This window comes from Chroicocephalus ridibundus, chromosome 4 (assembly GCF_963924245.1).
Source record: "Chroicocephalus ridibundus chromosome 4, bChrRid1.1, whole genome shotgun sequence".
NCBI lineage: Eukaryota > Metazoa > Chordata > Aves > Charadriiformes > Laridae > Chroicocephalus > Chroicocephalus ridibundus.
The window spans coordinates 88746721-88761873 of record NC_086287.1 but is presented as its reverse complement, the minus strand read 5'-3'; the positions used below and the strand labels follow the sequence as shown (position 1 = coordinate 88761873).

The window sequence follows — 15153 nt, the reverse complement described above, 5'->3', positions numbered from 1 at the left end:
AAGCAAGGCACAGAAATGTAACTGAGCTGCCCCGCGCCGTGCAGTGATTCAGTAGGATGGAGAGATATGAAGGTCAGAAGTTCCTGATTTCTTCACCTGACCGTTGCCTTTTTACGCTGCATTTGTCTTTGGTTCAGCTGCTTATCTGGGTGGGCGTCATTGACAGCGCTGAACTGTTCCTGTGCTCCTGAATTTTAGCATGTATGTTAAAAAGACTAATTTCGGAGTGGAGGCAAACTTCCACCACAGCCAAAATTATAAATTTCTAGACCTCATAACGTCATTAACTTCACAATTTCCATACTTCTGCACCCCCATCAAGACTCAGAAGAGCTACTGGGGAAATGCCGAGGGGCTGTAGCAGCTGGAAGAGACCAAAGGCTTTAAAAGGTGACCAGAAGTGTCTGTCTCCATCCCGCGGAGTCTGCAGCACAATCTGGATTTTGTTTCGGATTTTTCTTTTTGTATTTTTTTTTTCCAGAAATACTGACCTAAATATTGCATTCACTCGATTTATCCCAAACCTTGTCGGGATTCTGTTTAGAAAATGAGAAATACTGTATCATAATGAGTAAACATTCAGTATATCACCATTGCACCACTCAAAACCTCTGCAAACAGATAGATCAGTTTTCCTTTTTTGTAGCAGTTTCCCCATCGCTGATCCATATTTATTTATGGCATAAGAATATGGCATGATTCTATGATACACCAAAAGCCTTTAACTGGTAATAATGAGCTTCACTGACATGCAATTTTTACAGCTGTTACAAACAAAAAAAAAGGGGGGGGAAGAAATTCTGGTGTCCCTTTATGTAATAAATTCCCAAAAGTGTAATTTTGTGAGTGCTAATACATAAATCTGTGTCCTTAAGCACAGATTTAAAATAAAGGTGTAATTTATGTAGCATGATACTAATCTTCATCCCTGCAGCAGCACTGTTAAAAAGAGATACTTCATAACAGCAATAACACAGTATTTTGGACACAAAGTAAAAAAAATAAGAGGAAACTGGAAGAAAAAAGGATGTCAAGAAGAGTGACTTTCTTTCTAAATTATTTCTACTGTGTCCACATGTCAGCGCAGCTTTGCCAGCTTCCCACGGTAAGCAAGCAAAGGCCAAGAAGTAGGAGCAAACGTCGTCTCCCAGTTCCAGGCTTCGTCCCTGAACTTCCTGGCTTCTGTGAGTTTATGTCAATACCCCGATAATAATTCTGATTTATATAAGCTGGAATGGTATGGTTTCATAATATTTTCAAATGTAGGATTTTGACAATAATCATGTCATTATAAGTATCCCTAGATTTTCTAGACTTGTTATTTTTGTGTTTTAAATTACACATGGGAATGTGGTGCTCTCCAAAAACACGCTGTCTTACATTATGCCACATTAACCTAGGAAATGCTTACTAGATTATTCAAAAATCTTTTTTCTACACAGCAAAAAGAATGGTTGTTAGCAAAAGAAGCGAACATATTTTGACGTAAATCTCACAAGTGGACGTCCTTCCAGCACACACTGAGACTGCAGCTGGTTTCTGCAACAGAGGCACGGAACCTGTGTGGCATCCTCGCTGACGTTACCGAGATTGCTATTATTATATTTCCTTTCCACCCCTTGAAAGAGGTAAAATCACAGCTGCTACAAAACACTAAAGCATAGATAATAATGACTAAATATTACCAAGGAAGATGATACAAAGATTTATTTATTTTTTTTTACTCATGTATATGACTGGGCATTATGGGTTTTTTTTCAGGGAGAAAATTACTGCTCATAACAAATCAACAGTCTTCCAAACACCACTTACACACCAGCACATTTCAGTCTATTTTCTTTTTATCCTCCTCATCTAACAAAATCTAAAAACCAAGCAAGAACACATTTCATTTCACTGCTTCAGTAGCAAAATGGACCAGGAGCTCTACAAGTCTCATCAGTTTCCAGTTCCCTTCGCACATGAAATTTATATTTCTCAGTGTCAGTGTCCTTAGAAGAAGAGTGAACACAGCATTCAGAATCATTAGTCATCTTTCATGCTCTGCAGGTCCTTCTCGACCAATTTAGTAAAGAACAATGCTGCGCAAAAGAGACAGGATGGCTGCTAATGACAGGCAACAGTTCAATATTTTATGCCACCTTAAAAAAGTTTCAGTAACTGAAGGTGTTCTCACATTAATTCTTTGCATCAATTATTGACAGAGAATTTAATTTAAAGGCAACTAGTCAGTAACCTAGGGGTACTGTTTTAAATAATTTATAATTGCTGCATGGGTGTAATCATATTGCTATTGATTAAGATCCAGTCACTTCTACCAGTCCAGCATGTCTTATGCTAATTAATTTTAGTGATATCACCTTTTTAACTCTGTATTCCCTGGTAACAGGAACTCATTATTAAAAAATAATTTAATCAGGAGCGATCTTTTAAAGTTTATTTGATTAGTACTTGCTAGGCCATTGAAAAAGTGGATTTAAATGAAAGCAAAATTAGAAACTGAAGAAGGATAAAGGTAGTCTGATAATTTCAAAAGAAAAGCAAGGATGCTTTAAAGAACTAAGATTTTGATTAGATATGGGAAAGAAGATTAAGACAGAGTTATCATCATTGCCCCTTGATCCTGAAGTTGTTACATGCATTAACTCCCATTTAAATCAATAGAAATTTTGAAGATCAGTACCTTTCTAGTGAACTGCAATTCTCAGCATGGCCAGCCTAGGACCAGACCCTCTTAACAACCCGATAAAATACCATATAACATTTCAAGGCAAGAATGGAAAGCCCTTCACAGCGTATCCCTCTCTTGTCTTGCATATCAGCCCTCAGTAGAAGGCTTCATCCCATCTGCAATGGCAGATTCCAGTGTCCACTGGAAACACTTTTCCAGGCTGCCCTCAAGCTTGGAAAGTGCTTCCTCACACGCACACGGAACTACATCCTTATCAACCTTAAATCCCTTTTAGAAATTCCCCTTTGCTGGCATGTCAACAAAAGGAATATTTAGGCTGCTGGTGCTTGATGAGACCTGCTGGCCACACCGATTTCTCTATCATTGTCCCGTTGTTTCTTTGTGCTCTACTGGCTACTCACTGCATCCGTGGCCTCCTGTCATACACACGGACTTCAAATCAGGAGCCGTCGCTTTACACTGGGTGTGCACTTACATGGTGCTTAGCAAAGCAAGAATGACTTGACGCTTAGGTGCTGCAGGAATACCAGAAATAATAATAATAATAATATAGCAAAAACACCTCAAAGCATGGGAGTACACACTTAGTTCTCCAAAGCCTGCAGCAGACATCCCATTCATGGACTTCGGTTGATTTCATTAGGTCCAGAATACTGCCTTTTTGATGTTACTACCTACTGACAATAAATGCTTCCTGCACATATGAGGCTCCACCTACAAACAGCAATTTGAAAACACCAAGACTCCAAGGGCAGAGTCTTAACACTTTCTTGTGGAGTCTGGGGAATCTGTTCTAGGTTTTCCCATGAAGGCTTCAACAAACTTTACAGGCAGTTTAAAACTGCAATGGAGGCAGACAGACACATGAACCGTCAATGCTAAGGGAAATAAAACCTTTCTGAAAGCAGCTTTTGTCTCTGTTTTGTCTCCAGTTGAAGACAGTGGGAAGGGTGCTACTGACTCACCAAGAGAACAATCTGAGAAAGTTTTCCTTAATAAGCACAGATGTTTGCAAAGAAAATTAACACAAGGATAAAAGTCCAGCATGGAGAGGAAGAAACTGGAACACAAGGAGGTAATACTTGAGTTAAAAGCACTGAAGGAGGCCTATTCCTGATCTTTTGGAGTCTTTCCATCGAGATTATGATGCTGGATGGGAGCATGGACAGACAAGACAGCGTAGATATCCAGTATCAGCAAGGACACAGGTCAGGGACTACGAAGACAATGAGTATAATCATATCATATATTTGACTGCAGTAAAGTCAAAACATTTAGCCTACAAGTAAAATGACAAACCCTGTAATTTGAACTTGACACATGCTAGGAACAAACATCCACAAACTAATGCCACAAAGGACATGCAATCTTTGTCCCTGAAGACACCATTATGTAAATTAAATTGAATCTAGTCCACTTTGAGGTTTGCAATCAAATGGGTATTTTTAATATCAATAAAAACTGAGCTTTCCCTGGAGAATCCAAATCAAGCTGCTTTCGCAGAACAAAAGCAAAATGCTGAAACATATATGCTTTTAAGATAACTCAATGAATACGAAATTGTTAGCAAAACCAGTACGTTCAAATCTACTCTGACAAATAAACTGTGAGGAAGAATAAACTGATCTGACATCTGTATTCTCTTAGAATAAAGAAACAGGAAGTTTTGGGAGAGCACAAAACGCCTGGGTGCTGGGGGGCCATCGCCGCGGGAGGCACCGTCCACCCTCCACACCCAGCACTCACTTTACACCTTTGGGGAAAAAAATAAACCACAAAAATAAACCAACAAGGACTGCCTGTGATTGATTCTGCTAGCATGGTAGGGAACAGTGACACAGGATGGTGTAAGTGGCTGTTGTCTGTTAGACCTATGTTTTTCGTATACAAAGTCTCTAATAAAAACCTACTATTATGCACAAGTATTAAATAAATGTAACATACCATTAAAAATAAAGGAAACACCAAAACAATAATTAAGCAAGCACGCTTTGGTTTTTAATAACAAAAACGATGCCCCATGGATCAACCTCATTGCTAAGCTACCTTGAATAATGGCTTTGTTAACAAAATCGTGACTGCAAAAGGTTGTGTTTGACAGTCACACCTGGTAGTATGAGACTATATTTCAAACAGTTTGGGAAAAAAAAAATACACTATTAAATTTACTGAATACCTTGGCTAGGGTTAAGTATTTTATGCAGGCATCAGCATCTTTAAGGAGTTCACCTTTTAAAAGGAGCAGGTTTTTTGTTGTAAATGGCACTGACACTACAACAAGAAAGTTCATTTCACAAAGATGATTCATTAAGAAATAAAATATTCATGGCTGACAGCTTGAAGGATCGCCATACAGTTTTATTCTAATGCACCTGTCCTCTTTGTCAAGTCCAATATGGGATGTCATGTCGCCAAAGTTTTATTTAGAAATTGTTTGTCAGAGTGAGCTTTCTAATGTGAATGAAAAATTCATTCCCTCATTAAGAAGATTTTCCATGAAATGTCTAGGATTTTCAATGAACACCAGGACATGAACCAATTACTGTTAAACACTTAAAGAGACAGTGTCCTAGCTCACTCAGCAAAACCCTTAATGCACAACTATTGAGAAAGAACTCAATATCTATCAGGAAAGCGCAAATGAAATATCAGTTTTATTTTGGTTTAGGTGCTCCTTCCTTCTTTCCACTTTCTTTCTTTTCTCTTCTCTTTTTTCTTTTTTTCAGTGACAAATGAAAAACCATGAGTTTTGAGAGATCTTAGTCAAATGCAAATACTGGATATTGAGTACTTGTATATGACCTGAAGGACAAAAATGTGGCACAGCTTTACAAAGACCCCTGTTGATTGGCCAGAGAGATACATACATGTAAAGCTGACAACAACATTTCCTTGCGTCTCTTTATTTGGTTGATGAAGTCCTCTTCATTCCTTTTTTGTCTTTTCCTGAAAGTTTACCTGCGCCAACTAAGAGAGCAGCTGCCTCGTGCCCCAAGCCTGGAGGATGACAGGACCAGCACACTCCAAAGAAATCGGCATTGCCAAATCCCTTTCTAAGGTGCACTTTTCCTTTGAATCTCACAGGACGCCCGAAGTAAGTTGAAAAGCAATGACTTATGTCCTGTACACTTTATTTTTTTCCTTAAAGGAATTTCACTTGGACTGTGGTGTTCCCTATGACCAGATCTCCAGAGACTAGCACTCATCTCACACAGAATTTTTCCACTTGTGGAAAATAATTTAGCTGCTCGTTCCAGACTTCAGGCTGCCAGCGCACCTGGAGCAGACGCTGGATATCTGGAAACCCGAGACACCTTACACCTGGTCTGATCTCTTCCCTGTGTCCCAGTGCCGGACACCAACATGCTCTAGACCTCTGTACCCCAAGGTGGGCCGGTACATGCAGCGAGTCTGAGACCTCCTGATTCACAGCTCGTTTACTGCCCATTGGTACCACCCTTCCCAAGGAGCCGCGCGTCCCCACAGGATATACAAAAATATGGGTCAGAGCTGAGGCCCTCCAAACACAGGTCGGGAGCATGTTTGCAGGGACAGCCTTGCTCTCCCCTCGCCACCAAGCAGGCGGAGGTGGCAGGACGACGTCTCCCTCCGGGCTGGGGTGGGCGCCCACTCCTGCCCATGCTGGGCTGCCTTGGCTCGGGCTTCGTCTCACTCTGCACCCCACAGCGTGGAACTCAGAGGGCTTACACGAAACCTTTCTCTCTTGTGTACAACGCTTAGTTTAAAACCCTCTACTTTTCAGCAATTCAAACAAGTAGGGATTTTTTTTTTCTAATAAATGTTAGTAGCAACTGGAAATGTTGTAAAGTCATGCCATGGAGATTAACCCCGTTAATGGCAAGCAGATATATCTCAAAATAGTGGTCTATCACACTGTGCCAGCCACCCACCTTAAAGAATTCTGAAAAAAATTGGGGTTTATGTATATTAGGGTTCAGTTTGAATCTGCACGTGGAGCTAACTTTCCCTTCCTCGCACCTCCAGGAAGTTTTCTATGTAATCTATATTTTAGAAAGTACAGCCCATTAACTTTGTGCAATGCTACCCGTCATTACTTTCGCTGGGAAATGGTCAAGGACTATTTACATTCTTTTAAATTTGTAAGTTTTGTTCTGGACTACAGTAGGAGATGTTTCAACAGATGAAGAAGTATTTTCTTAGCAAATCAATATTAATTTATCCAATTGTTATGGTCTCAAGAGCCAAAGTGTGTTGTTGTGCTAAGCTGAAAGTGTTTATTCCGAGCAGAAGTTATTCAAATATTTATAAGAGTAGATAATTTAGAAAAGAAAATACAGATGGCAGGAGGCAACACTGAGCCATATTTTTTTAGCCACCTTTTCACTTATTAAAGGCAAGAAGTCTAAATGGGCAGACAGTGTGATCACTAACTTCCTCATGCAATTTTCAGCTGAATTTCAAAGTTCCGTTTATTTTTTATCTCGAAGAACTGACGCAGCCAGGGCTGCAGAAACAAGTCCATATACTAACAGAGAGTTTATATTCTTCCTTGACTAAAATTTTTTCAAGATGTTATGGAAAACTTCCTATCAAGGCTGCATTTTATATATATATATATAAATATTTATATATATATATATATAAAAAATATATATACATGTATGTATATCAGTTTATGTTCCATAATGCATAATAAAAAGCCATTTTCTTTCATGGTAACATCTAAGCCTAAGCAAACTGAAGGCAAACGTTAAGATCTTTCTGCCACGTGGTAACACTGATATGAACCATCCAACTTTATTTACCCTCGTCCTTATAGTCTGTATTCTACTTCACATAGGCAAATAATTGAAAGCGAAAGCCAGAGGACATCATTAATAGTTTTGTCATCTGCAAAGGTCACCCAGTTGTGCATCGTAATTATATAATCAGAAATGCAAGGCATTATTAATATAAACACGTGAAGAAAAGGAGTTAATACTCTTAGTTTCAAATTTGCCTTGAAAACCCCTTTCTCATCATTTTATTTACACGGCATACTTAGAAACTGCAACTATTTTAGTCCTTGCGATCTGATAGTACTTTTTCCTTGAAGTAAGAATAGAACACACCTTCCAGCTACCATTCTTTTTTAAACACCAATTGTACTATAAGGTACAATAAATTATTGCAATAACCTTTCACCCCTCTAGACCTAAGTTCAAATATAACTGATGGTAGAAAGAAAACGAGTTTGTTATTTTAAGCTTAATCACATCAGACACCGAAAGCTTCAGGAGCAATCCAACGGAGGTGCTCTGCATTTGGTACCCTCGTCCCCCCCCGGTCACACCAAAGGCTCCCCCAAACCACCGCACAGCCCCCGCAAATCAGAGCTAACGAAGTCCGGCCCTGATTTAGCAACACGCATCAGACGTGTAACCCTACTGCCTGCGTGGCCCACTAAAACCAGTGGGATTACGCGGGCATGTAAGCGGATATGCCTGCTGAAGTGGTGGCAGAAGTGAGGGTGGCAGTGGTCAAGAAAGGGTTGTGGTGCTCCAGACGCCAGTAGACCACTGAACTTCCTGTAGAACAGATCAACTTGTCCTTGCCCACTAATACGAGTCTGAAAATGTACTAGTTTTTTAAAGGGCAAATTAGGAGTTCTGGGGCTCTTAGAACTAGCAAACACAGAAAATCAATTAAACTAACACGTGAAGCTTAAATATATCACATTGTAAACTCATATTTTATGCCTCCACTTTAAGTGCACTTAGATGATCTCCTGGAGGAATTCAAAAAGTGTTATCTTATTTTGTGCCCAAAACCAGAAAAAGAGCTCCACTGGGCTTGCCAGGCTGTTAAAATTAAAATAGCTGTTTGAGCACAGCATAATATATGAGATGTTTAAGGCATTTTCCCCTAGATTTTTGGTTTATCTTCTTTAGTTAATTTTCTGAGATAAAATCCAGTTATAAATAACCTGGAGGCACTCTCAGTCTGCTGCTTGTGGGATGGCAAATCTTTAATAGCCAGAAATTCTGCCTCTTAGAGATCTCTTGGGGGAATAATAGTACTTTGAAAATTATCCAAAGGAAAATAAGCAAAAAGCATTATAAAAATTATAAAAACCTGTAATTATGCAGGGTTATACTATATTTATAAGCTAATGAACTATCACCAATAGGCTTTTTCTTTTCCTTTTTAAATACAAACTTAAAAATATTCATTGACTATAATCAGTACAAACTGCCGATTTTCACCAAAATTGATTATATAAGACCTACAAGTACAGCCTAAAAAAATTTCTGCAGCATAAACCCCCACAGACCTGTGCCAGACCAATAAAGAGAAATAAAATCTAACAATTAAAACAGATGTGTCTAAAGAATTGAAGCAGAACTGCCCAGAACTTTTTACTTTTCAGCATTCTAGAATCAAGAAGAGAATTATAGCCTGACAGCATGTAAAACAACTGAAATATGAAATTAATACTTTCTCTAAACCAAAGACTACAATAACAATATCCTGGCTGTCGTCCGTTGACTGTGTATACAATTACCACAGTGCCTACTTCTAGAAAAGTAGGAGGCAATTCAAACCAAAAATTGAGTCTGTCAGACTAGGTATTGTAAGATTTATTCTTGTCAAAGATCCGTAGGCCACAAATAATAATTGAAGTTCAAGCAGTTTTAAAAAAAAAAAAAAAAAAAAAGTTTGTGGAATATAAGAGCAGTCTTTTCCTTTTTTTTAAAGGTCTAAAACTGCTACAGAAATCTGCAAGTCAATCACCTTGTCACCATTAGCAAGGAAAACAGTTGAAAGCCATTCTGACAGGCAAGGTAGAAAGGAACACGTATTTGGAACATAACAGAAAATAACCAGTAGAATTTAGAAAGGAAAAATCAACCTAACTACTCTCCTTGACTTTTCTGAGGTTACAGAGAAGGTTGATGATGGTAGTGCAAATGGCATAATTTATTTGGATTTTGAGAGTGCCGGCAATGAAATTTAATGTATGAAAGGTAAGAGCTACGGGGACTGACAAAAGACCTACATTTAAGTATCAAGAGAGAAAAGAAAAAGAAAAAGAGATGGTTGGTAAAGGGGAATTACCCACACCAGCAAAACCCAAATCCTATCTTGTGCAGATAATGTCAATTTGACTTGCTACTTTTAACTCAATGCAAATGATTAGACAAGTGAAAAATAAAGAATTCTAAATTAGAGACAATCAGAGCAAACACTTTCCCACAGGGAAAATAATAAAGGTCTAGAAAGACTGGCAAAGCGTGTTTGTTGTCACTGTACTGAAGGAAAAAACCCACAATTTACTGGGTACCTCACATTGTTAAAATGCTGCAAACCCTGATGATTAGAGTCCTAGTTGTCTTCACTCAGACTTCTCAACTTAGAATGACAAAGAGGAGTATTTTTTTCCAAACGCAATCGCACTTTCCCTCACTTAAAATAAAATATAATGAAACAATCCTGAACCTTTGATATACAGAGTTTTAGAGATACCTTAAAAACTCCACTGAAGACATCATAGTTGACAGGGAGAGTTTCTAATGCTACAGAATGCTGAGATTTGCAAAATCCAGACGTGCATTTACTTTTCATTGATATTAAGCTCTCATTTATTAACTTAATTCAATGCTGTAGAACTCCTACAGTTGTAAAAGCTTTCAGTTAAACTTCTTTCTCCCTAGGATTTTCAAAATTTCAGTGTAAGCTGTCTGCAGGACTTTTTTGCACGCAGAGCAGTGTGACGAGCCTTTAAGCAACAGTTCAGACATTCCTCCAAATATTCATTAGATATCGCGCACACAAAATTCAGATGAAGCATTTCCACTACGTTTTTCAATTATTCATAATCTGCAACATTACCTAAAATTGGTACTAGGAAATCCATTGCCAGCAATGTGTGTATTTGTGCGTGTGCGTGACAGAGATGCATTTTTATGCTGGTCCTTCCAAGATCACAAAGTAGACATTATGGCTTCTCCCTTGGACAATTAAACAAACATCTGCTTATTCAATGAAAAGATATATAACTCTGAATTACCAAAATCAACCCAACTTTGAATGATTCAATCAACAGGAAGAGAAGTTTCTGTGAATGATGGGACTGTACTTTGGAGATATGTAATCTGGGCTGCCTATCTCTCAATTCTCCTTTACCTCCTTAACAACTTTAGATGCATAAATAAAATCTAGGACATTGCATTTATATTTTTAACTTCAAACCAGGCATGAGAGAAAGCATTTTGCTGAATGTCACACTCACACAAATATTATGCATTAAAAATGTAGTTGCAAGACCATTTTTTGAGGTTTCGGTTCCATTAATCACGTTGCCTCTAGTGGGGATCGCTGGATTTCACTCTAAATAGTTTGCATCCGTGCAGCACAGTCTACAGTTGCCTTTCCATTTCTTCCCTCCCTCCTCACCACTACTGAAAAAAAAAGGGTAGCTATTCACACTAGTAAAGATGAAGGCTGACTGTGAAGGCTCGCGGAAAGCTCTTACGATACTCAGCAACTAGGCAACAAAATGGCAGATGAAATTAAATGTTGATGAATGTCCAGTGATGCACAGGGGAAAAAACACGTGCAACTTCCCACGCCTGCACTGAGCTTGTACTTGGGACGCAAGAGCAAGATCTTGGGCTTATAACACAGTGCTATGAGAACATCAGCTCAATGCTCATAGCAAATAAAAAAGAAAGAGGAAGCTGGGAACTATTAGGAAAGGAATAGAGAAGAAAATAAAAGACACGATTATGTCACTGTATAAACTGATGATCTGTGTGCATCTTGAAGACTCTGTGAAGTTCTGGCACCCTCATCTTGAGAAGTTATCACAGCGCTGGCAAGCTACCGAGGAGGGCAAAAAAAATTATCACGGCTATGGAATAACTTCTGTACACAATTAAATTTGGGATCTTCTTCCTCACAAAGGAAGACATACTTGTGGAGCAGAGATGTACTTGTGGACTACAAAACCACGAGCGGCTCGGAGAGGGTGAAGAGAGACGGAGACTGCCCCATTCAGTACAGGAGCTGGGTGCCATCAGATACCTCAGATAGCACTAGCAGGTTCCAGGCTCCAAATAAGAAAACCAGAATCACTGAATTTTTTATGCAATATGAAGTTAAACTGTTAAATCCCTCCCACAAGACACTGTGGATGCTAAAAGTTTATGAGCAAAAAATTGATGGATTAACGTAAGTTACTAGAGGCTGGGAGGGATTTGGGGAAAATTCTCTACTGTTTGCTCATTCTCCTTCTCCTTCTATGGCTTCTGCTGTTGTCGTTTGTCAGAGCAAGTATACTAGACTGGTTTGAACTCTGCTCTGACCCTGTATGGACATTTTTTATAAAGAACTGCCACACATGAAACACATCATTAAAAGAAAAGGGGAGCTAGTGGATTGAAAGGTGGGTGGAGGACCATAACGTGCTGAATAACCCTGAAGAATGGCTCAAACACTTTTCCCTGAAAGATTTATAAATAAGCACGACTGTCTATATGCCATCGATAACACATAACAAAAAGCCAGGTAGGTCAGCCGTTTCATTTGTGATATCCTCCTTTTCTTCTTCACCCAGTTCCAGGCTAACTAAGTTTGATTTAGAACATAAATGCCCTTAGGGATTGCACCCAGCTGCTGCCACGCACCTGCAGTGAAATGACAAGGTTTCCTAGGACAGACCCATCCTACAGGTTAGTGATGATGCCAAATCCCAGCTCTCTTACTGCACACCCCAAAGCACCATGTGCTGCCACCACCGAGTGCACCATACCCAAAATGATGCTTTCAGGCCCTGGGGCACAGACTCTGACCTTTGTTACTTTATTGGAATAAATGTAGTTTTATTGCTTTAACTACAAACCTATCAAATGTACCAGCTTAATACAATAATCATCCTGAGGAAGAAATGGAGGTTGCAGACTGATGGCAAAATTAACCTGGGGGATCACTTACTTGTTAGAGGCTTTTGTTTCTGCACTTGTGTACAGCTCCAGTACATGGATCATTGCAAATGGAAACCCCGTTCATGACTTTTTTTTCTCTTTTCTTTTAGCATATGTGGGTTCAGCTGTTCCAGGGGACAACAAGGTGCCACTCCTTGTTTAAAATATATTCTCTTGATCAACCAAGATGGTACAGTTAACATTTTAGCCAAAACAATCAGTTTACGCTATCAATGCTAGTCCTTCTCAGTGGGAAATCCTTTCCTTCAATATCGTTACCCTGGGGACGACCGTACACCTCTTGTGCCCCCCCCTTGAACAGAACCGCACCATTGGCACCAGCACCCAGGGCTCGATACAGAGACATGACCGCGTCCCCGCAGAAAAAACTAACTGGGAGATTTAGTTACCAGGGGGAGCCCTCAGTTTAACACCGATCATCCTGTTGGAAAGGCAGACAAACACAAAAACCCATCCCAGAAATGTATTTCTTTGTGGATTTTGTTTTTGGTATTGATCTTCCCATTTTCCTCAGTTAAAGTCACCTTAGGGTGGATATATCCCAGTCTTTTTTAATTCCTCTTGTCATTCTTTAAAATAAAAACCAACGAAAAAATCTTTCAGAAAAAAAAAAGAGACAGAGGAAAGAGAAGGACTCTTCCCTTCTTGAAAGGATTTTAAACCTGTGTTTGAACTGATTTTCAAAAGAGAGGGGCTTTAGTTATCCTCTGATACCAGGTCTGGTTGAACGGTATTCAATACCACTCAGCACCATCTTTTTCTGAAGCCTGTGTCTTGGTTTACTGCCAATGTCCTTGATCAGAGCACAGAAGCATTTACTTAGGAAAATAACATTAAATGGCAGCCCATGGCAACAATAACAGCTCTATCGCCAGAATACACTCGCAGAGGATGCATGGGTGGCTCGATGGCCCTGAACACTTAAGTACATTTTTTTCCTTTCAATTCCCTCTGGTACATTAATTTTTATTGATAGCTTATAGCTATGGCAAGTGGTCTTGGTTTTACTAACTTGCAGGACTGGAGAATATCACTGATGTGGAAAAAAAAAACCCCAACATAACAACAAGCCACCCGGCCACCAGACCGTCTGTTTATATTTTTGAATCACAAACCTTTATTAAATTAGAAGAGCAACTGTTCTTCCCTCCCCTGCTTTAACTGCTCACTTGTTAATTTCTTTTAAAGATGGAAAAACTGTCATTTCTCTAATTTCACTGAAGTGTTAGTCGATGTGCAGAGCTGGGTACAAAGCGCAGTGAATTTGGGAAATGAACATGTTCTCTTCTTCTTTCACAACCTAGAGTTAACGGGCCAGCTGCACCCAAAGGAAAATTCTATAAATGTGTAATGTTACATGGAACTGTAAACCTCAACAAGTTGCAGGGAGAAAGAAAATAAACATTACTTTCTTACAAAGAAATCTGATAGTGCTTAATGTCGTTTCCCTTTTCCTGCCTGTATCTTCATATGTATTACAAAGATGTGTCTAAGCCCAGTTTTATCTGAAAAACTTGATCTAAGAAAAACCAGAAAAAGCAGAAAAAACAACTCGTCTGATCATTTGCGTTAAATAGCTGATTTGTGACAAAATGATCAGAAAAAAAAGATTATAGCATTCAAGTGCAGAGAGTTCTCACTGACCAGGTCTGTAATCAAGCGCTTCTAGAGCCCATGCTGGAGGTTTCCCCCTGAATTCTGGTGTTAATGGATCGTGCTGAGGTTTGTTTGTTTTTTCCCACTGAAATCTTAGGGGACATTATGTTAATTCAGACCGAATGCAATTTCTGTTATTTCTACATATGTGACATAAAAATGACCTTGCATTGTTACACAGCAACACAGCTGCGTATCGGTGGCAAGAAATCTGGAACATGCCAGAATTGCTGAGTCAAGCCTTTAAAAGTCACACACACATTAGTAATGCTAACGATACTTGAAAAAAGAGTGTTAAAAAAAAAATCAGTGCATTACAAATCTTCCATCACAAAACCCATAGCTCTTATAAAAGGAGTATTCTTACACTAAACATGACATTAGCTCTGTCTTTGTGTGTGGATTATATTTTACTGTTCACTGGAACATCACTACATCCTCTGGTTAACCCTGCACAGCCATGAAAGAAAAGGGATACAGAAGGGAGTATAAAATATCCCTCTGTGTATACTCCGGGCTGAGTTTTCACCTGCAGTTTCTGTAGTGTATCAGTGAGTTATGTAGAGTTTAGAGATGAAGCCCACTGCCAGCGCTCATCCCTGTGGAAACTCACGGTGAGACACCTCAGTAGCACACCTACACAATGCACGGGGCACCTACCGGACGTGCTTTGGTCCCCCTCTGAGGATCTCGCTGAGCAAACCAGAAGGAACAAATAGTGACTAAATGAACATGCCTTTTCCCTCTGCTTTTGCTCCAGTCCAATCACTGTGCTATTATTAGACTTACTTTAACGTTACTGTCTTTGGGTACTTCCCTTCGAAGGAACTAACAGTG

General features: G+C 39.3%; 1 protein-coding gene across 1 annotated transcript in view; it reads right to left on the bottom strand.

Moving 5' to 3' along the window:
• WWOX (WW domain containing oxidoreductase) overlaps window positions 1–15153 on the bottom strand; it is a 532132-nt gene that overhangs the window by 176119 nt on the left and 340860 nt on the right. The window lies entirely within an intron of this gene.